At 41.5% G+C, this 21,574-nt stretch overlaps 1 protein-coding gene across 13 annotated transcripts in view; it reads right to left on the bottom strand.

The window, feature by feature from the left end:
• The window catches only part of kif1aa (kinesin family member 1Aa), a 207,320-nt gene that overhangs the window by 173,248 nt on the left and 12,498 nt on the right, over positions 1-21,574 (bottom strand). The gene's annotated exons all lie outside the window — the stretch shown is intronic.

The following is a 21,574-nucleotide window of genomic DNA, read 5'->3' as shown; positions in this document are numbered from 1 at the left end:
TAAAAACATGGCAATTATTTTATTCAGTAGGTGGTGTTACATATAAAGTAACATAATCAATAATACCCATATCGCAATCTGAGCCATAAAATCAGCGAGACAGCACAAACATAGACCTTCCAGCTCACTGAGTTCATACTGATCATCAACCACACATGTACACTAATCTCACATTAATCCATTTTTTAATTCTCCACACATTTTTACAAAAAGAGCAGGCTAATAAGAGGTCATTAAAATAACATAGGGTGTTGATGAGCCAGGCACAGAGAGCCCACGCTCTGGGGTGGAGCTAAAACTAAAGGCTCGCAATTAAAAAATGACACCAGGAAATCAAATAATAAATTCAACTTTACACAGCGAGTATGACTATATGCAAGCATGGGGAGACATTGAGTTAATTAGGCATGAATGCAAATCTTAATGAATGTATAAGGGGGGTGGGAATAAAAGATGTAATGGATATTTGAAGAGGAAAGAGGAACAGACATGAATAGAATGCCCTTAGTCTGCAAATACATTCAACATTGGAGCAACTGAAGATTAAAGTACATATCACAATTTCACCAGTTCAAATGTCCCTTTTAATCTATCCCTCAACAAGTTCCTTTGGAAGTGATGTTAGCGAGGTTGTAATATTTCGTCAAATGGAGAAAACAGCGTTTCAAACGTTCTTTTTCGGTAATCTATGCTAACTGAATAAAATTCCTCAATAATTTCCTCTCTTGGACGCAAGGTGTGAGACATGCCTCACTGGTACTGAGAACTTCCTCACTCCTTTTTTGGAGTGTAGCTGATAAAGTAGAAAAAGAGGAGGGAAACAGCTATGTTTGTTTTTTTCCCCCAAAAGTAGAACGAGGAATTCAAACTTTTCTTCAACAAACAACCAAAATAACAGATTCACTGATTTAGCTGTTCATGAGTCTTTGCTTTATGTGTTAATTCAATTGTGTGTTTATCTACAAAGCAGTAATGAAAAACATCAGTTTGTAATTAATTGGGTGTGAGTCATGTCGGAAAGCCCGAGGACAAAAATACACCTGATGAATGCGTTCCTTTTCCGGTTTTTGGCTGTAGTAAACTAAAACTTGAATACAGATACAAAGTACTGTATACACTTTTAACAATAAAAAGTAATTTAAAGTATATAGAGATTAAAATGGTTCAACGGAAATTCTATGACAAGGAGATTAAAGTGTTTTATTGTCATAAATCCCAGATGGGACAATGAAATTCTTACTTGCTCCAGCACAACAGAATATGTGAATATGTAAATATAGTATACTAGACCAAGTGCAGACCCATTTGGTCTGCTCCCCCAACGCAGCCGTTCCCTACCCGTAGCCCCCACAGGAGACGTGGTCCTCCAACTCAAGCGGCTCAGGAATCAGCAGTGCGGCTGTTTTTAAATGGTGCCTTTGAGGCGAGATGCGGGCGCCAGCAGCCGTTATGGTCGCTGGCCAGCAGTGGCGACAAAATAAGTGAGTGGGGGGGGGGGGAAGAAGGATTTTATTAAAAATGTGTACATAAACACAACAAAATTTAATGAGGAGTGGATACTTGGAATGAAAAGTGAAATCTCTACCGAAATGGAAAAAATCAGGGCGTTTGTGAGTCTGACGTTGGCGTAGCAACGAATCAAAGGCTGGCAGCCACCTTACTCTTCTTGGGCACCAGTATTATTGATGCCCTCTGGAAGCAGATGGGAACCTCAGACCTCAGAAGTGAGAGGTTGAAAATGGCTGCAAAAGCTCCCGCCAGTTGGTCTGCACAGGTCTTGAGAACTCGACTGGGTATGCCATCAGGTCCAGGCGCTTTCCGAGGGTTCACCAGGATCTTCTGACATCGGCCTCTGTGACTGACTGTAATACCGTCAGGGCGAATGGGGGCTCTGGAAGGCACATCAGCGTTCTCCCTATCGAACTGTGCATAGAACGCATTGAGCTCGTCAGGGAGTGACACCGCTGTCGTTTGAGCTGCCTCCTGATTTCGCCTTGTAAGAGGTGATGGCATTCAAGCCCGGCCACATTTGCCGAACATCCGCCTCATCCTCCAGCTTAGAGCAGTGGTCCCTTTTGGGCTTTTTGATGGCCTTACCAAGGTCATATTTGGACTTCTTATAGACCTCTGCATCGCCAGACCTGAATGCCCGGGATCTGGTCTTCAGAAGAATGTGGATCTCATGGTTCATCCAAGGGTTCTGGTCAGGAAACACTCGGAAGGTTTTTGTTGGAATGCAGTCCTCCGCACATTTCCTTATGAAGTCTGTGACAACTGTGGCGTATTCATTCAGGTCCGCTGCCGAGTCCCTGAACATTGCCCAGTCTACAGACTCCAAGCAGTCCTGGAGTTGTTCTTCTACCTCCCCTGACCATCTCTGTACAGTCCTCACCTCTGGGGGTGCTTTCTTCAGTTGCTGCCTGTATGTAGGAAGAAGCATCACCGCTGAATGGTGCTGATATTCAAAATGCAGATATTCAAAAGATTAACTTCAGAAGGATAAGAAAGAGAATGTAGTGTTAACTATTTTGGTATAGGTTCAACATTGCATATTTTATGGTACATAGTGCAGGTGTTATACAAGAAAGAGTGATACACCTGGTAGAACTGCTGTCTCACAGCTCTAATGACCCAAGTTCAACCCTAAAGTCCAGTGCTGTCTGCATGGAGCTTGAATATTTTCCATGGGATTTTGTGTATTTCCCCCTGGGTGCTCGAGTTTCCTCCCCCATTCCACAGATGTGCCAGTTGATAGATTAAGTGGCCACTATAAATTTACTTTGCATATCAATGAAGGTAGAAACTGGGGGGGGAGTTGATGAGAATGTGGGGAGAGTAAAGAGGGACTGGTGTAGGATTAGTGAAAATGGGTGGTTTGAACACTGTGGAGACTATTATTATATATTCTAAAGCTATACCAAGTTATATTTTGCATAGCATGTGGGTGTACCAGATTATACAATGCAAATTATATGAATATATTAGAGTATATTTAGTTAGCCATCTAATATCCACTCCATAACCTGGTATATCCATATAATGTGCATTGCATAACTTGGTATAGCAATACAATGGGAGTGCTGGTGTTGTGGACAATTTACTAGCAACCCATTTGCCATTATATGGTTATTTCAAAGTGCCCATCACTTGGATACACCACAATGCACTGGGCACATGATACCAAAGTGCCTGACGATGCCAAAATGAACTCGACAAGTCCCATAAACACAATAAAGATGGTAGCAATACAGGTGATTAACTGGATTTTCTAAATTTAAATAAATATGATAGCCCAGGGTCTGGTGATCAAAAAGTGACAGATTTGTCCTTAAAAACCCATCTGGTTCGCCAATATCCTTGAGGTAAGAAAATCATGCCATCGTTACCTTTGATTAATCCTCTGCTTATTGATAAACTTAGTTGGAAGAAGTTAGTGAATCAGGCAACATCAGTGAAGGCAGAGGGATAGTCAATGTTTTCAATTGAGACCCTGCATCAGGATAGTGTGTAGCGGGGAGATAGACAGTATAAAGAGACGAGGAGGAAGGGCGAGGCAGGAGTTGGCAGATTTCCAGATCTATAGTTTTTAGTTGTTCGAAAAAGATGATGGGTTTTTTAAGCATTAAATTCGGGGGGGATTGTCTTGCAAGGCTAAGAAAATTGTAAATGAAGGGGTAGAGTAAAATTCAGAAAAGAACAAAGGCTTGAGATGGAAACAAAGGCAGAACTATAGATGGTACACATGGTTGAAATAAGAGAGGGGCATGCAAAGAAGACTGCTGATAATGCAGGAAAAGAGTTTGCTGTTGCTTATATTTTCCATTATTAACTTTGGAACCAGACTTGGACTTCGCAAACAAGGAACAGTGTTAAGGCACCATCTGGTGCTGGGTTGCCAGCTGGTCACACCGTTGGTGCACCTTGGTATGCAACCACTGATTTGGGGGACTGAGAGAATGTCCAAAATCTGATAAGGAAGGAAGATAAGCTGGTGCTCAGTAAAGTTGGAAGAGATCAATAAAAGCATTTGTACTTTGGGGAGAACATCATTATTTTATGTGAATTAACTGAGACACTCCCGATCCATAATTCTCCTGTGGTTCCCAGGTGAGGAGAGCTTGTGATGGAATTTGAAAGGCATTGGTTTGAATTAAAGTTTATTTTCAGATAGAAATTGGAGGTGGTAGAATTTTGGGAGGATAAGAAAATGATCAGAGAGACCAATCCAAGCTTGAAATTCTAAATCACTTTGCGACAGTAAAATGCGTGTCATCTATCGGTGGGAAACATCAATATAGGGGGTGAGGTTAAATTAATGGGAACACCAAAGGAATGAGTTGACCTGCAAATCCAACAGTTTGTGTGGCCATCCCTCATCCTTGACTCCAGACTAACAAATATAATTCAGCAAAACACACTCCTTGCTGGGGCCCATGCTAGCAGGGAGCAGAGACTAGTTTGGGGCTCTGGTTGAGATGTAATGGAAGTTACCATTGTTGGCTAGTTATTCAATCGAAGATACGGAGCCAACCCCTGGTCTAAAGTAGCTTCCCTTACAAGGTCACAAAATATCTTTGTTTGACCTGCAGGTGCCTTCCAGTTGCATCACTTGTGTGAGCACTGCAGTAAACTAACACATAAACATTGCGCAGTCTCTTCACAATCTTGAGGTTACTGGTTTTTGATCAAATCTATTTTACATTTGGTCTCTGATTAACTTCAAACTTGGTGTGTGATTTATTTTTAAAAGCCATTTACTTAATAGTCAAAACCATGTAATATCAGGAATGTTGATTTAAATTAACCTTACGAAGCAAACATGTCCTACTGCCAAGTGGCAATTGGTGCGCAGTAACCAATGCACTGTAGAATCTTGGTAATCTGCAGGGACTAAGTATATTCCTCACATGCTCACTGGTGCAATTCAGAAGCCTTTCACTAATGGCAAAACTAATTCAGGGAGAGCTGCTATAAGCTTCCTATTATGGGAGCAGCAGGATATACAACAAATTGCTATTTTCTGCTCAGCAAAAAGCTTCACGAGTGCTGTAATTTAGACTTTAAATGCAAAATTTGAATTACCGTACTCTTACTTGCTGTTCTTCTTCGCTCCTACTCCACACCAAGGTTAGCATCCATTAGCTGGATTTCCCTTAGTCCCAGGTTGGTAATGCGCAGCATGCTAGTTATGTATTACACTTCGTTTCTGAGATTCATTACTGCCAAAGGCAGAATTGAAAGCACGGTCAGTACTATAGAGCCCATTCAGTGTTATCGAGCGGAGATAAATTGCAAGCACACATTCACTGTCACTTCTTGTTATGTTATCTTAGAGGCCAAAGACCCATTTTCCCCACTTAATGAAACTAAGATTATGCAAACCTGAGCAACCACCAAAGGGATCCAGACCACTTAAATAGAGATTTAATGATGTAACCGTAACACATTGGTTCATATTATATAAAATTCTAATGCATGTCACCGTTTCAATGTACTCCCATTATATAAACCTCTGATGGAAGCACCCGCATGTCTCTAATGTAACACAAAAAATTGGGTAGTAAATCATTGAAACTCACTGCATTTAGTGCAATGCTATCCTATCTGAAGACATACTGTTGCCCGACAGCAATCCTTATGAGCCCACCTTCTGAGAAAGATATACTATAAAATATAGTTTTCATTCCAATTCAGCTGCAGGGAACAGTCTCAATGTCACAATTATTCTTTTTTTTAAATTGTATTCTAAGAGAAGATTCACAGCTTGACAACCTGGTGAAAAGAACAGCATCTGCTACGCCTAATAGTAACTCTAAATTAACTGAGAATTGAGAAATCAGTGAGCTGCCTGGAACAGAATCTCAACATGCTTCTTTCAGCAGATTAGTACCATATAAATATGCCAAGCTAATCAATAATTTAATGAGAAATAATACTACTGTATCAATTAAATACCACCAAAAGACCTTCAATATAATGACGGCGGCAGATGGAGGAAAATAATGGTGTCGGAAGGAACTGGGGTCTTACCTCCCACATCATCAGTTGTGCTCTGGGTCTTCCAAGGTCGGCTGCACAAGGTGCCCCAGGGCACGGAGACTGAACAGTGGCCATGTGAGGGGAAGGATGGCTGGTAGGGTCGATTGGGAGGGTCAATGTGTCCAGATCGAGGTATTGGGTGAGTGGGCCGCTAGAGGCCCTGCCGCAGGGGCTCAATTAGATAGGGCACTGCTCCGTGGCCAATTGTGCAGATCGGATGAGGCTTACAGCGGCATGGAACAGTGGAGCATTGGAGAAGGAGATTGTCAACATTGCCAGGCCAGGCCCACTCCTGCAACTCCAACCCAGTGCCACTGCCACGACAATGGGCCTTTCTGGCCAAATTAAGACTAACATTTTTAGCAACTCTGAACTTGAAGAATACAAGATTGGGCCAGAATCGTATCGACTCTTGAATTCTGCCTTGGTGTAATCGACTATCTTACACTCTGGTAGTTAATTATGCTAGTGTGTAGTAAGATTTTTATGGAACTGCAGGCAAAACAAAATGTCCTTGTACCTTGGAACATGTGACATTACAATGCCATTGAAAATAATGAGGCAAACCAAATACACGCTTGAAGTGCTAACATGAGGTACAGTTCACATGGATTGGTTGACATCTAATATACGTTGAGAATAGTTCATTAAATGCATGTACCTTGACATTTCCAGAAGATTATTCAACAACATTACCACTAGTCTCAAAACATTTTTATCTATTTTAGCCAAATGAGAAGACACCTGAATGATTTGTTCATATTTAGATCTAAAATTCAATTGCCAATTGTTGCATCTCAACCACAAATCAGGCTGAGTTGGGAAATCTCAGATCAGAATGAGCATCTTTTTATTGTGTGTGCCAGAATCACAGTTCAATATGCAAATACATTTGACTTCTGAGAACCTCCCTGCTGTGCGGTGACATTTCAAATAATTGTTCCTGTACGCCTGGTGTTTGTTTACCTAATACCTTTTCAGCACAAAGTGCAAGAAAGGTTTATATTAATGTTCCATATAGCCTTTGTTAGTCTCACTTACATCAATGGAAATTAATTTTATAAGAAGCCACCCACTTCATTTGATTTGCAGATGGAAGGAATTACCATTTTAAGCCTGAGGATTGGTAAGGTTTAACAGTCACAACAGTTGATCAAGAGATTGATAAAACCATAGAACATAGAATATAGGAATAAATTACAGTATTAATAAAGATAAAACAGATTGCAAGATATTTTTTAAGTTTGTAAAAATAAGGTTCTCCAAAATAAATGGGGATCCCTAAGAAGCAGAGCCAGGAGAAATTGTGATGGAAAATAATCAAATTGCACATCGCTCTGCTGATAAGAGTATCACCTGAACATTTACTCCATTTCTCATTCCACTGAGGGTCCACACCTGCAGAATATTTCCAGTATTTCCAGAATATTTCCAGCATACTTATTATTTATTTTAAATTTCCAACACCTATAGTATTTTGTATTTAATGTCTCCCACAGGAAATTATTTTGTGAAGATAGACACACAATGATGGAGTAACTCAGCAGGTCAGGCAGCATTCTGCAGTTGTACAGGGCCATTGTGAGACCACACCTGTTGTATTGTGTGCAGTTTTGGTCCCCTAACTTAAGGAGGGACATTCTTGCTATTGAAGGAGTGCAACGTAGGTTTACAAGGTTAACTCCCGGGATTGCGGGACTGTCATATGCTGAAAAAATAGAGCAACTGGGCTTTTAGAAGGAGGAGGGGATCTTATTGAAACATACAAGATTGTTAAGGGTTTGGACACACAGAGGCAGAAAACATGTTCCCGATGTTGGGGGAGTTCAGAACCAGGGGCCACAGTTTAAGAACAAGGGGTAAGCCATTTAGAACGGAGATGTGGGAACACTTTTTCCACACAGAGTGTTGTAATTCTGTGGAATTCTTTGCCTCAGAGGGCGGTGGAAGCCGGTTCTCTGGATACTTTCAAAAGAAAACTAGATAGGACTCTTAAAGATAGCGGAGTCAGGGGATACGGGGAGAAGGCAGGAATGGGATACTGATTGGGGGTGATCAGCCATGATCACTTTGAATGGCCATGCTGGCTCGAAGGGCTGAATGACCTACTCCTGCACATACTTTCTATTATCTATGGAGAAAAGGAATAGGTGATGTTTCAGGTCGAGACCATTGTTCAGAGTGAGAGTCGGGAGAGGGAAACTCCTGACAGGATGCTTTCCATGGTGCATCTGCAGAAGTTTGTAAGAGTCATTGGATACCTGCAGACTGTCCTCAATCTTCTGAGGAAGTCAAGGCTTTGGTGTGATTTCTTGACCTGGGGCTAGAAAAAATATTGCGGTTCAAAGGGTTTTGGAAATTCTTGCACAAATAACAAGTGAAAGTCTACTTGATGGTAGAGTAATATTGAAGGCAAATATATATTAGGTTTAATTATGTTTGAGTTGGAAAAGGGAAGTTTTGGAGTAACAAACATTCAGGAGTAAATTACAAACAAAAAACTTACAGTGAACAAATAATTGTGAATGCTACATAGAGTGACCAATGTCTGGATTGAGTAACACTGACATTGATGGGTATCTGGAGATATACTACATCAGGTTTTGACGCAATCGTCTCGCTTTTTTCATAGATACTGAAGTTCTGCAGAGGTTTTGCTCATCATCACAGGAGCTAAGTATTCAGCCTTAATGGCTCAGTACACAAGGGAACTTTTAACTTCCTGTCTACCTCGGTGCTCTTCAACCTGGGCGGTACCCAGGTAATGGGGGATTTAAGCTTTCAGGTGGGCGGCAGAATAATTATATGCTGCATTAAAAACATCCAAAATATCCAAACTCAAATCTGTGAGAGAATGTATGTGAAAAGAAAAAGTTACTATCATTTTAGAGAAAAGTATTTAGACAATAGACAACAGGTGCAGGAGTAGGCCATTCGACCCTTCGAGCCAGCACCGCCATTCAACATGATCATGGCTGATCATCCCCAATCAGCACCCCGTTCCTGCCTACTCACCAAATCCACTGACTCCGCTATCTTTAAAAGTCCTATCTAGCTCTCTCTTAAAAGTATCTAGAGAACCGGCCTCCTCCACCCTCTGAGGCATAGAATTCCAGACTCACAACTCTCTGCGTGAAAAAGTGTTTCCTCGTCTCAGTTCTAAATGGCTTACCCCTTATTTGAATTATGTATTTTTTACTTTTATGCTGCACCGACAGCCACCAGAGTGAAAGGACAGCGGAACTCTCCTGCAGGCACCCGCCCAATAAAAGCCCCTCTCCCGTTCCCCAGTCCCTGCTTCTTCTCTCCTACCATTTACCGCCGCTCCTTTGCGGGAACCGCAGCTCAGCGATTCCCGCCGCTGTACCGACTGAGGCCGGAGCTCCAGGTCTGTGGAGAATCGCACCTGCCCTCAGCTGCCGCTGCTCCGGTGCCGAGGAGGCCAAACGACAGCCACTGGAAAAGGCGAGAGGCGCAGCGGAAGGTCACCAGCCGGCCACTCTGTGACCTGTGAAGATGCCGAGGGATTCGGGTCCCACTCACTGTGGGGGAGGGTTGGTGCGATTCTCCAGACATGGAGCTCCCGCCTCAGTTGGTGCAGCGACGGGAATCGCTAAGCAATGGTTCCCGCAAAGGAGCAGCAGTCAACGAGATAGATGACAGGACAGAGGAGGCAGGGACTGGGGAATGAGAGACCTTCGCTTGTTCCTTATGAAAATCAAACCAGCTAACCAACATTTAGTTTCTCCGCATCAGGCTCAAAGATTAAAGGAAATTTCAATTAATTTTATTGATTTATGCTGGGTATGTAACTTTTTTTTTCAATTTAAATATTAGTGGGCGGTACGGAAATTGTACCCTCACGAAAGTTACAAAAGTGGGTGCTAAGTATTAAAAGGTTGAAGAGCACTGGTCTACCTGATTTAAGATTGCCTGATGAGATAACCCAAGTCAGCTACCTCTGACCAACTGGGTACCAAATATATGAGCTTCCACCACAGAATGTTTGGGATGAAAATACCTTCTGCAATACCTCTTATAAGCGTATGATTCATACAAACAAGTCCCTGTGTCAGGGATGTATGCAGACGCTTGTCATTCCCTATCCCAACACCCGGCCCAAAGGGATTAACACCAGAATGTAACCCCTCTACCTCATTTTCACTCCAGCCAACAGCTGTTTTGTTTGAATCGTTACCTTTTGCCTGCTTCTAATCCCACAAGTGATCGGCAGGACAATGGAACAACTGTGTCAGGGAAAAAGCACATTCTACTGGGATTACGCAACACATACACTCACACACAGAGCTCTCTGTTAAGCAGCCCACACTGGCAGCAATTGGGTTCCAGTGTTCATCAGGGCAGTGATCAATTGTGGCAGCTGATAGTCATCTTCTTAACGAGAAAGTCACTCAAAAAAGTAAGCACTTTTTACCTTTTCAATGGCCAAACAGGAATTCTGTTGCAGGCTGAGCTTCTTCTCAAGCAGAGTGATGGCATTGCCAGCTTGTGGTTCACAGACTATTATAAACATACTGTCTAGGCAATCTAGGCTCTTTATACTCTTCTGAAAAAGCCCAATTAAACAAAAATGAAATTTAGTTCAAGCACACAGAATTAGTACAGGGGAAGTCACCAGTGTGTTTTTTTTTGTTTATTCATATTTCTGTCTTTTTGTCATTTCTAGGAAAGACCAGCACTTATTGCCCATTCTTAGTCCTTTGAGAAAATTGTAGTGGGGAGGGTCGCAGTGAGCCAGCTACTACCGAGGTCATAGGTAATAGGAGCAGAATTAGACCCATCAAGTCTACTCTGTCATTTGATCATGGCTGATCCATCTCTGCCCCCTAACCCCATTCTCCTGCTTTTTCCCCCCATAACCCCTGACACCCGTACTAATCAAGAATTTATCTATCTCTGCATTAAAAATGTCCACTGACGGCCTCCACAGCCTTCTAGGGCAGAGAATTCCACTGATTCACCACCCTCTGACTGAAGAAATTCCTTCCTAAATAAACATCCTTTAATTCTTAGGCTGTAACCTCTAGTCCTAGACTCTCCCATTAGTGGAAACATCCTCTCCACATCCACTCTATCCAAGCCTTTCACTATTCAGTACGATTTAATTAGGTCTCCTCCTCATTCTTCTAAGCTCCAACAAGTACAGGCCCAGTGCCATCAAATTCTCATCATGTTAACCCACTCATTCCTGGGATCATTTTTGTAAATCTCCTCTGTACCCTCTCCAGGGCCAGCATATCTTTCCTCAGATATGGTGCCCAAAACTGCTCAATATACTCCAAATGCGGCCTGACCAGCACCTTACAGAGACTCAGCATTACATCCCTGTTTCTGTATTCTTACCCTCTTGAAATAAATGCTAGCTGAGTGGCTTGCTGGTCCTCTTAGATTGAGGCTGGAATTATATATCGGTCAGACTGGGTACAGAACCAGGTGGATTTTGATGACAATTCAGTTGTTCCTGTGCTCATCATTGTTACTAAGACAAGTTGTTTAGTACTCACAGCCATGGTTGTGGGATTTGAGCTTGGGTTATAGACTGTTAGTTCAGGTCTCTGTGTAACTGGTCAGTAATTTATCCACTGTGCAGCTACAAGGCTACAATCAGAGTCAGGTTGGGAGGAGTGTGCTCAGAGGATTCTGGTATAAGTTATTGGTAATGCAACCCCCCCTCGCGCAATAGGCAGTATCCATACGATTTTGGTAGAATGCCCAGATGTTTTAAATAGTTCAAATTTTAGAAATTAAAGATAATTGAAAGCAAGGCTTACATTTTCATAGTCTTCTTCACATTCATTTCCAAATGCCCCAAAGTGTACTACAGCCAGTGAAGAACCTAATGTAATCTCTGTTGAAACTCCACAGCATTCTTGAACCTGTTGTAATCACAATGTTTACATTGTTCCAACAGCATTTATCGAGTGGCCCATTTAGCCTCTGTGGAATGTGGGTGTAACGCCTGGTGCATTGAATAGGGGTGGGAATTTACACGATGTGATACACACTGCCAAACAAAGATCTTATATCTTTGCTGCCAAAAACACAAATGTACCTGAATCAAGGGTGAAGCGTTTGAAAGATCTGTCGCTATTTTAACACCTTTAAAAGTGCCAGGAAATGGAGGAGAAAATCAATAATTGATTTGATTAATTTACCCAACCTCCCCCAACACATGCCCTGGTCATTCCCTTGTACACTGAATGAGACGACAATATGAGGTGCCAAAAGGTGCCAGAGGGCGAGGCTGTCACAGGATCCTTTTGTCAAACGTTAACAGGGCAGCCTGAAGTGCTTCACAATGGAGATGCTCATGGCACTTGTGATGCACTGTTCTGCTGGGCAGATAGCAATGACCAAAAATCATTCTGGCACAATGATTGCTTAATATCTGCTGCATGATGTGGGAGGGTGGGGGTTGGAAAGGTGGTTATGGTGGGGTTGGTGCAATTAGTGATGGAATAAACGGAAAATTACAAAGCTGCAGCTGAAGAGAACTAGCTGTGCATTGCTGAGTAATCCCTCTCTGCTCACCGAGGATGTAAATTATTCAGGTGCGTCGGTGTCAAGTTGAATGCAGTCTGGTGTTTGTCAGAGGATTAGAGGGTGATGGCAAAAACCACAATGCTCCCTGTCACACACACCGTTTCCTAGTTGTTGATGGTTTATTGGTAGATATAAAGCTTTCAACCCCATCCCCCCATCACCACCGCCCTCATTCAGGCACTCTCACAGGAGATCACGAGGTTGTTCCTGAGACACAAGGGACCTTGAATCTTTCAACATTTATTGATCTTTGTTCCTTGACCTCGGACATTACAACTTATACACAAAAAGGGAGCACATTCAGATGAATAACATTGTTGAAGGAGAGATGTTTGACACAATGCCATATGTGAATGCAAGAAGGTAACCTTGTGGGAATAAATTGGGCTATATATTTAAGCAACATTGGCACACGTAGAGGACAAATATGGTCTCACTTTAGTACACATTGGACATTTAAACCAGGCACCATCTGCAGACTATGGGAAAATTAAAAGTCTGGATCACTTTACCAGAGGTCAGTGAGATGATTTGTCCTGAGAAGATGCAGACGGGATTCACCAGAATGCTGCTAGAGTTAGGAATAGGCTGGGGTTGTTTTCCTTGGAACAGAGGGGGCCGAGGAGTGATGCGACAGAGATATTCAAAATTATGAAGGGCATAGACTGGGTAAAAAGTCGCAAACTTTACCCCTTAGCAGATATATCTATGACCATAGGTTGAATGCAAGAAATCAGAGATTGAGAGGAGAAATAGGAAGATTTTTTTCCACACAGAGGGCATTTAAAATATGGGCCACACTGCCTGAGTGGTGATGGAGGAAGAGACTTTCACTAGTATGAACATTTGTTGACAAATTATCAAGACATAAAATGCTACTGACCAGTAGTAAAGAGCATTAGTTTGGAGTACAGGTGGGTATTTGAAGGTCAATATGGACATGGCTGAAGGGTAATTTTCTGTGCTGTATGACTCTATGCGTTTTCTATGAAGGACATGTCACGCATTGTGACTTCAGTGTGTTTTTGGATCATGTGCTGAGAGAGAAGTTTGTACATGGACTAACAATAGTTAAATTCAACCCATGTTACCCAACATTTGATTATGCACGCAAGATCTAAAGAAATGGCCCCTGACAATGAAAGTGGGAAGCCAGGAGAGAACATGGGGAAACTGAAAAAAACAGAAAGAATAGTCTTCTGGGAAAAATAGTGATATAATGGGATTGCTCTATGAACCAACACTAAATGTTTGGGCTGAATAGTCTCCTACTATGTCATAAAGAGAGACGACTAATGTGAACGTGATATATGCACTCATACCATGGTTGATAGCAGGAACATCATCATCATCATCATATTGATCTCTTATGAGCAAGTCAGAGAAGGCATAATGGGGAGCTCTTGGAATCACTCAGCACAAATACATTAGTTCAAAGCCTTGAGATGTTTCAATTAAAAGAACCAGGGCTAAGTACAAAGCTAAACAATGCAAAGTATTCCTCAACAACCGTAGCTGAGTAGTGTCTCAATGCAAAGAAAACTATTAGAGAAAGCAGAGAAGCATTATTTGCACATTGTTGTGAATGAACAATATCAAGAACTCACCTTCCACAGCATACACACCATTAGCAGTGGTAAAGGGAAAAATAGAGTAGAAATCAATAATGAAGACATTCAGATGAATATTAATACTTCATCATGACAGGGTACATTAGGCGGAAAGAACATTAAAGTTGAGAATGTATTCCGATGAGATCCATGGAACATTACGCTTCACGGAATGCACTCATTTGTAATGACCAAAAGCCAAAGCCACTGGTTAATAGACCTACTAGAAAGTCCTAAGAATGGATTGTACAAAAATCTGATTAAAATCAATATAACATGAACATGCTTATGAAAGTTTCTAGAACAAAATGAAGATATGTTGAAAGATTAATATTAATGATGATGAGGACGAATCAAGGCCACATGACATTTAACTCCCAAGTTAAATTTAAAAATATATTTATTCATTCACAGAAGGCAATTAAATGTTAATGCCACTGGTGGGTAGGAACAGAAAATAGGTGCAGGAGTAGGCCATTTGGCCCTTCGAGCCTATTCAATAAGATCATGGCTGATCGTCCAACTCAGTATCCTGTACCTGCCTTCTCTCCATATCCCCTGATCCCTTTAGCCACAAGGGCCACATCTAACTCCCTCTTAAATATAGCCAATGAACTGGCCTCATGTGGTGTTACAAATAGACCACAGGATAAGGACAATGGAATTTTATTCCATGAAAATGTTAGCAAACCGAAGATTTTTTTTTCTGTTGATGATCCAGGGGTTTTATGGTTAACATTTCTGGTACCAGCTTTAAAAAAAAATCCAATAGGAAATACTGGGATTCAAGCTCTTGTTTCTGGACCAATGGTCTAGAACTTCAGCTGTGGCCCAGCAATTTACCCACATACCTGTACCTATCTTTGTTACACAGAGACAAACTGAGGAAGTGGTGTCAACTAATGTCCCCCAATTTAGATCATTTTGGTCTGAGTCATGAAAAACAAAGAAATAAAACACCATCTTTCCTCTTGTCAGCCTAGTTTGGAAGGTCGAGCGGAGGAGAGGCAATTAAAACAGAAAGGGCATCACAACTCAAGCTACAAGAAGGAAGGGTTCAGTCTTCGTGACAGTGTTTGGATATGGAGACTGGCAGGCAAGGCAGAGGAGAGAGAACATTCAGTTAATGGAGATATGCAGACCTGGTAATAATCGTGATAATTGGAGAGGAATTCCAAAGAATACAATTAATCCTAGTAAGCCTTCCTGGAGAATAGAAGATTGCAAATTTTAAAATGATTATGTGGTTGTTTATTGTTCAAATGTGATTGTTCAAAAGATTGATATTAATTTACCAATAGCTAGCAAAATTGTAACTTCACCAGAAGTAACACCAACACTGCTATGAAGTTCACAGGGTGTGTGAAGTAGTCACATTTACACTCATAAAACTTGTAACTACACCAAATTACTTTATGTTTTAGCAAAAAAAAAGTCTGGAGGAACTCAGCAGGTCAGGCAGTGTCTGTGGAGGGAAGGAACAGATGATGTTTCGGGTCAGGATCTTTCTTTGGATGAACAAGTGAGTGAGGAAGAACATTCAGTGTCCTTGGACTTGGATTCTTTAATTAACACAGCTCACACCAATTTATTCTGTGCAAAGACTCACATGCATTACACTGCAATGCCCCACATGCCTTTAAGGCTGTGGCTCCACTGATACATGTTCTCACTGACAGCTGTTCAGGTCAAATATGTCAGCTTTGCTTTTTGAAACTGTACACGCTCGGAGCTGATGCTGTCTGTGCAGTTGAGCCTATTGGTATGACAATATATAGAGAAGATGGGGAAGGATGCGAGAGCAGGAAGGCACATCCTCACTTCATTCTTAAACCCATCTATTGGCAACATAACGACGAGGAAAGAAAACGACCCTTTCTGCATGCAACAGAGTCAGCACACGTATTTAAATATCTCTTGTATTTCACTCTATGAGATACTGTTGTCTTTTTTGGGAGCAGGGCTAAAGGAGCATGTTGTAGATCCCATTATATTTTTAATTTATGCCGTGCTACGTTGTAGGACAAAAAGAGGAAAAACACAGGGGCAGACTCAGCGGTTATTGGTCCTCAGGCTGACAAAGGTCTCAATTAATCTAATGAAATTCTAGAATTAATGGTGCAATAACAGGGGACAATATAATTTTTGATTACTCATCACCGATCATCCAAGGCAGTGGAATCAAGCAGAAGTAACTGGTATCTTCATACCCATCTTTCAAGAGCAAGCCAAGATGAATTTCACCCACTTGCAGTTTAGTCAGTAATGGTGAGTCTATATTAATCTTTAGCAAGATCACAGTGTACTGTATGCAGATTAGTCATCTTTACTATAGAAAGGAAATTAGCTGCAGCCTTCAAGTACTGCATGGAAAAAAGAGAAAATAAAAACTATACATATTTTCTTCGTGTTTGAGTAACAGGTTGAAAAGCAATATGACAGATTTGCTTGAAATTCTGAAAAGATACAATGAGGGAGAATGAGATCATCAGATCTAAATTAAGGGCCACCGAAAACTAATAAATTGCAAGAGCTGGAACTTTTTTGACACCTAGAGCAGCGGATGCAATAGATGAGGTTGGAGGAGGAGAAGGAGAACCTTTGCCTCACCTGGAAAGACTGCTTAAATTGCAAGAAAATTAGAAACAAGAGTTCAGAGGCACAAGGATTCATTTCTAAGGTTAGAGCCTGGGGCTCATATTCAGAATTAGACTGGATAGGTGGATCTGTTGATATGGGAACAAGGCAGGTGGATGAGATTATAATATTTGCTTTTATGGTGATAATGACATTGGCTGTTAGGAATAAGTGATCTGCTTCCATTATCACTATGTATTTCGGGATATCGAAGGCAGCTCATGTAATGGAAGACCATATTAATTAAGTAAAATCTGGTAAACCAAGGTTTTTTTTAAGGCAGTGTTGTTAAATGTGCATGCTTGCTTTATGATTCAGAGAAACAATTTGATCCCTTCTTTCTCATGACGTGGTGACTGCAATGGATTCAAATACAATTGCAGGAAATGAGAGATGCTGCACCCCCTGGGATTTTGTTACGACAGTATGTTTAACACAATCTAAGAGGCAACAATAGGGTTCCTGGTATACAGACTTTAAAGAAAAAAATTGATTGGCTTTAAGAAAAGTAAATCGACCAAAGCAAGTTGAGGATGATGATCATAAACCAAATATGTGGCGGCAGCAGCGGAGACCTGACTCGGCCCTGGAGCTGTGACCGCGGCAGCGGTAGCGGAGACCCGACTCGGCCTCGAAGCCTGTCTGCCTCGCGGAGGCAGCGGCAGCGGAGACCCGACTCGGCCTCTGAGCTGTGGCGAGGCAGCGACCACCCGCGGAGTTTGAACCGTCGCCTCGGCGCAGAGGGAGAACAAAGAGGGAAGAGCCAGAGACTTTAAGATTTTGCCTTCCACCACAGTGAGGAGGTGTTTGGTGAACTCACTGTAGTGGATGTTAAATTTGTGTTGACTATGTGTTTTTGTCATTTTTTTAAATTATATGTATGACTGCAGGGAAACAAAATTTCGTTCAGACCGAAAGGTCTGAATGACAATAAACGAATCTAATCTAATCTAATAATATGGTTGAAATTCATCCTCAAACATGTTCTTTAACATGGCCTTGGAGTGACACATTGTGATCAATTCACCTTCTGAAATTAGTCCAACTGACTTCAACTGAGCTGAATTTCAGAAACAGTGTTCAAGAAGCATGCATTACTTATCATGTACTTAGTATAATTGAGTTTGGATTTCAAATGATTCCAAAGAGGTTGGGATGCTCAACAGTTTAAAAAACACTGAAGACCAGCAAACCAAAGAGTCCACATAGCAGAGCTGCAAGGCATTATCATCCAGTATGTGGGTCCCTAGACATGGGGAGGTGATATACATTGGAAGCCAACTAAAATCATGCTAATAAACATAATATCAAACCTGCATTCTCATCTATCTGAGAAGAGTCCTGATCCAAAACATCACCTATCCATGTTCTCCAGAGATGCTGCATGATGCACTGAGTTACTCCAGCACTTTGTCTCTTTTTTTTTGTAAACCAGCATTCTCATCTATCGCACTGCCATTTTGTGTAAAACAATGGCAGTGACTACACAGAAATAGCCTGAGGAGAATCTGTCTTTAATAATACCAGTGTAAACAGTAACACAAATTAAAAGGGTATAGTCGTATTCCACAAATATGTTCCAATCATTTTCTCATATTTTGTTATATTGAAGATGTAAATCATATAGACAAAGGATTCACTAACTATATTTTGAAGGATTTTGGTAAACCATATAACAAGCAAATAATCACACAAAGCTGTGGGGATTCAAAATATGTCAGATCTGGGGCAGTCAGAGAGTGAAACAACCAAAAAGTGTGCCCCAAGAGGCTCAGTAGAGTGTCCACCTCCTATTTACATATTTGAGATGGATTTATCCACATTTATTTTTCTTTCCTTCATTTTCATATAACACAGCAAGCAGCAATTCCTATCAAGTCTATGACAGCTCCCAAAGCAATCCTTTTTCCCCCACACATATTTCTCTGAAACCTCATCTTGCACACTTACCTATCAACATATTAATTATCCTACCAAACTCCCATAAGCTGCAGCCAGCACTTTAAGATGTGGGAGAAAAAAATATACATTTGGGGAAACCCGTGCCATCTCATGGGGAACGTGCAAACTCCACATAGGCAGCACCCAAGGTCAAGAGTGAATCTGTATCTTTGGAGTTTTTTACATTCATGGCTATTGAAATGATGGAGTCAGGAGAATCTCGGTAGATGTAATGCAAACCATGCCAAAACAACGTACAGCAGTAATCAAAAAATATCTGATTAGCTTGTTAACTACCATAGCCTGTCTAGTAGGCTGCTTGTCTTAAAACTATGATGTTCAGTATTGTCTCTTTTCTAGTAATCAAGATATAAGGAACCATGAAAGACTGAAAATTATATAAGGACAATTTATGAAATTGTTCCCAAATTCATGAGCTTTGGTTCTATGGTACCAGTGATAAGCTGTTTTGGACCCACCAAGCAGATGTAACCACCTACATCTCTACTCAGAAGTTTAAAGAGATTTGGCTCATCACCAAATACTCTTAACACACTTCAATGGGCGTACTGTAAAAAGTATTCTGACTAATTGCATCATGGCCAGGTATGGAAATTCCAAAGCACAAAATGCTTCAGAGAGAGGTGGACTTAGCCTGATACATCCCGCACACAGTCCTCTCCACCATGGAAAGCATCAACGTGAAGCACTACCTCATAAATATCATCAAGGATCCCCACCATCAACGTCAATCCCTCCTCACAGCTATCTTCAGGCAGGACGTACCAAAGCCTTGTCCCACATAACTAGATTCGGGGACAACTACTTTCTTGCAACTTTCTTGAAGCACCCATGCAACCCAAATTCTATCTTGACGATGGAACAGTTTTTCCATAGATGCTCCCTGCCTTGATGAGTGTATCTAGTACTTTTTACTTTTTATTTTAGATTTCCAACCTATGTAGTTTAAAAAAAAAATCTGATTTGCAATTGTGTCTTGTTCCAAGAAGATATTTGCCACTGCTCAAAGATGGGCCATACTTCCTCAGTAAGCATCTCTTTTTTTGCTAGGTTGATTCCAATTTGATGTATTCAAAAAGCTTGCGATTTTGTGAAAACCCCCCATTCAAAGAGCAGTGCGTATACCAATCAGAAATCAGCTTTGTCCAGTTCTCCAAGGACCAACTATAGAATAGAAATGTTTTTAAATTTGAAAAGACATTGGAAAGAAGGAACCAGAAGGAAGTGCAGATGGGTACTATGCAGGGGGCCTCCCGTGTTTGCACATGAGACTTTTCACCTTCAATGTGTTGACTTGATTGTAGTTAGAACTTTTGCTTACTTATCACAACGCAGGGGGGCACCATTCAGCCCATCAGGTGATCATTTATATTAGACAATAAATAAGCCAGCACATTTTTGCAATATGAGAGGAAACCAGAGCATTCAAAAGAAAGTCATGTCAGTACAATGAGAGTTTGCAAAATGCATAGTTAGTACTAGAGGTCAGGATCGAATCCCGGGAGCTGGTTGGCATCAGTGCTAGCAGCTGCTCACTAAGCTCTTCTAAAGGCAGGTGTCTTGCTTTTGGTATCCATAGAACCTGGTTGAAGGGGTGCATGGATTGAGTGCCATGTCTCACTTCTTATTGTGTACGTTGGGCTTTGTTGCTGGCTTCATTCTGCCGTCCAACCAAAACCACAGTTTTTCCAGCTCTACAGTACATCAAAGAGTCAGTGGGTCATCTTGTGATCATTCCTTACCTCACCATATCCTGTTCATCCCCTGTCTGAGCACAATTTCTACATCTTACGATTTCTTCCCCATCCATCATTACATATTACAAGTAGGGCTTCAAAGTTGCAGTTGATCTTTCTTGGGAGTATAAACAATTCAACGCAAGAAGTATCAGCCTAAAGCCCAACATAAATGTGCGACTAATGATCAGTGGCCAATGGTCAACAGCTGGAGACAATTTCTATTTCATAGCAATAATGGCTTCACCACTAATCCTATTGGCACTGAGATAGACATAATCAGGAAGATTGGAATTCTTTGTACAAAACTTCTACAAGTAAATCAAGGCAATCTGGGTTCGAATGCTGGTGGAAAAGAGCCCTTCACGAAACTACACCAGGTAATTCCCAGCAGGATTCGCTGGAGTCCTGTTTGTCCTGTCCCAGTATCATTCACACACCTGATGATACACAGCTGGAGAACTGCACCTGCCCTTGCTCACTGACATAAACTGGAGATGGAGCTTTAAAACGATACGATACACTTTATTCATCCCCGGTTGAAAATTGGCCTGCCGATAGGCACAACGCACAAGGTACACAAAAACTTGAAAACAAAAATAAAAGACAAGCAACTGTTGGTTCGCTGTCGTGTGCACAGCGCCTTCACCGGAACAAATGAACAAACAAACAACCACAGGCCTATACCCTAGGCAGAGGATTCTAAACTAGAGTGCCCCCCCCCACACTACACCAGGTCCCCCATTGTTCTCCCACTGTCCCTTACGGTGGTCCACCCACGCCAGGTCCCCATTGTTCTAAACGGCGACCCCCCATAGCTGGGTCCCCATTGTCTTCACCTCCCCCCTCACGCTCATCAACTGCGAGGCCCTGCGAGATCATACTTTAACCACAGTTTCAATCTTCAAAACCCACGTTATAACATAGTTTTACTCAGCTTTCACATGGGAGTTAACTAGGTGTTAGCATGATGCAGAACACATGTTTAGTGCTCCAAAAGTACATGACATCTAACTTCTAGGATGA

This window comes from Leucoraja erinacea, chromosome 14 (assembly GCF_028641065.1).
Source record: "Leucoraja erinacea ecotype New England chromosome 14, Leri_hhj_1, whole genome shotgun sequence".
NCBI classification, from domain to species: Eukaryota; Metazoa; Chordata; class Chondrichthyes; order Rajiformes; family Rajidae; genus Leucoraja; species Leucoraja erinaceus.
The sequence above is the reverse complement of the archived record's forward strand: the minus strand, read 5'-3'. Positions and strand labels throughout refer to the sequence as shown.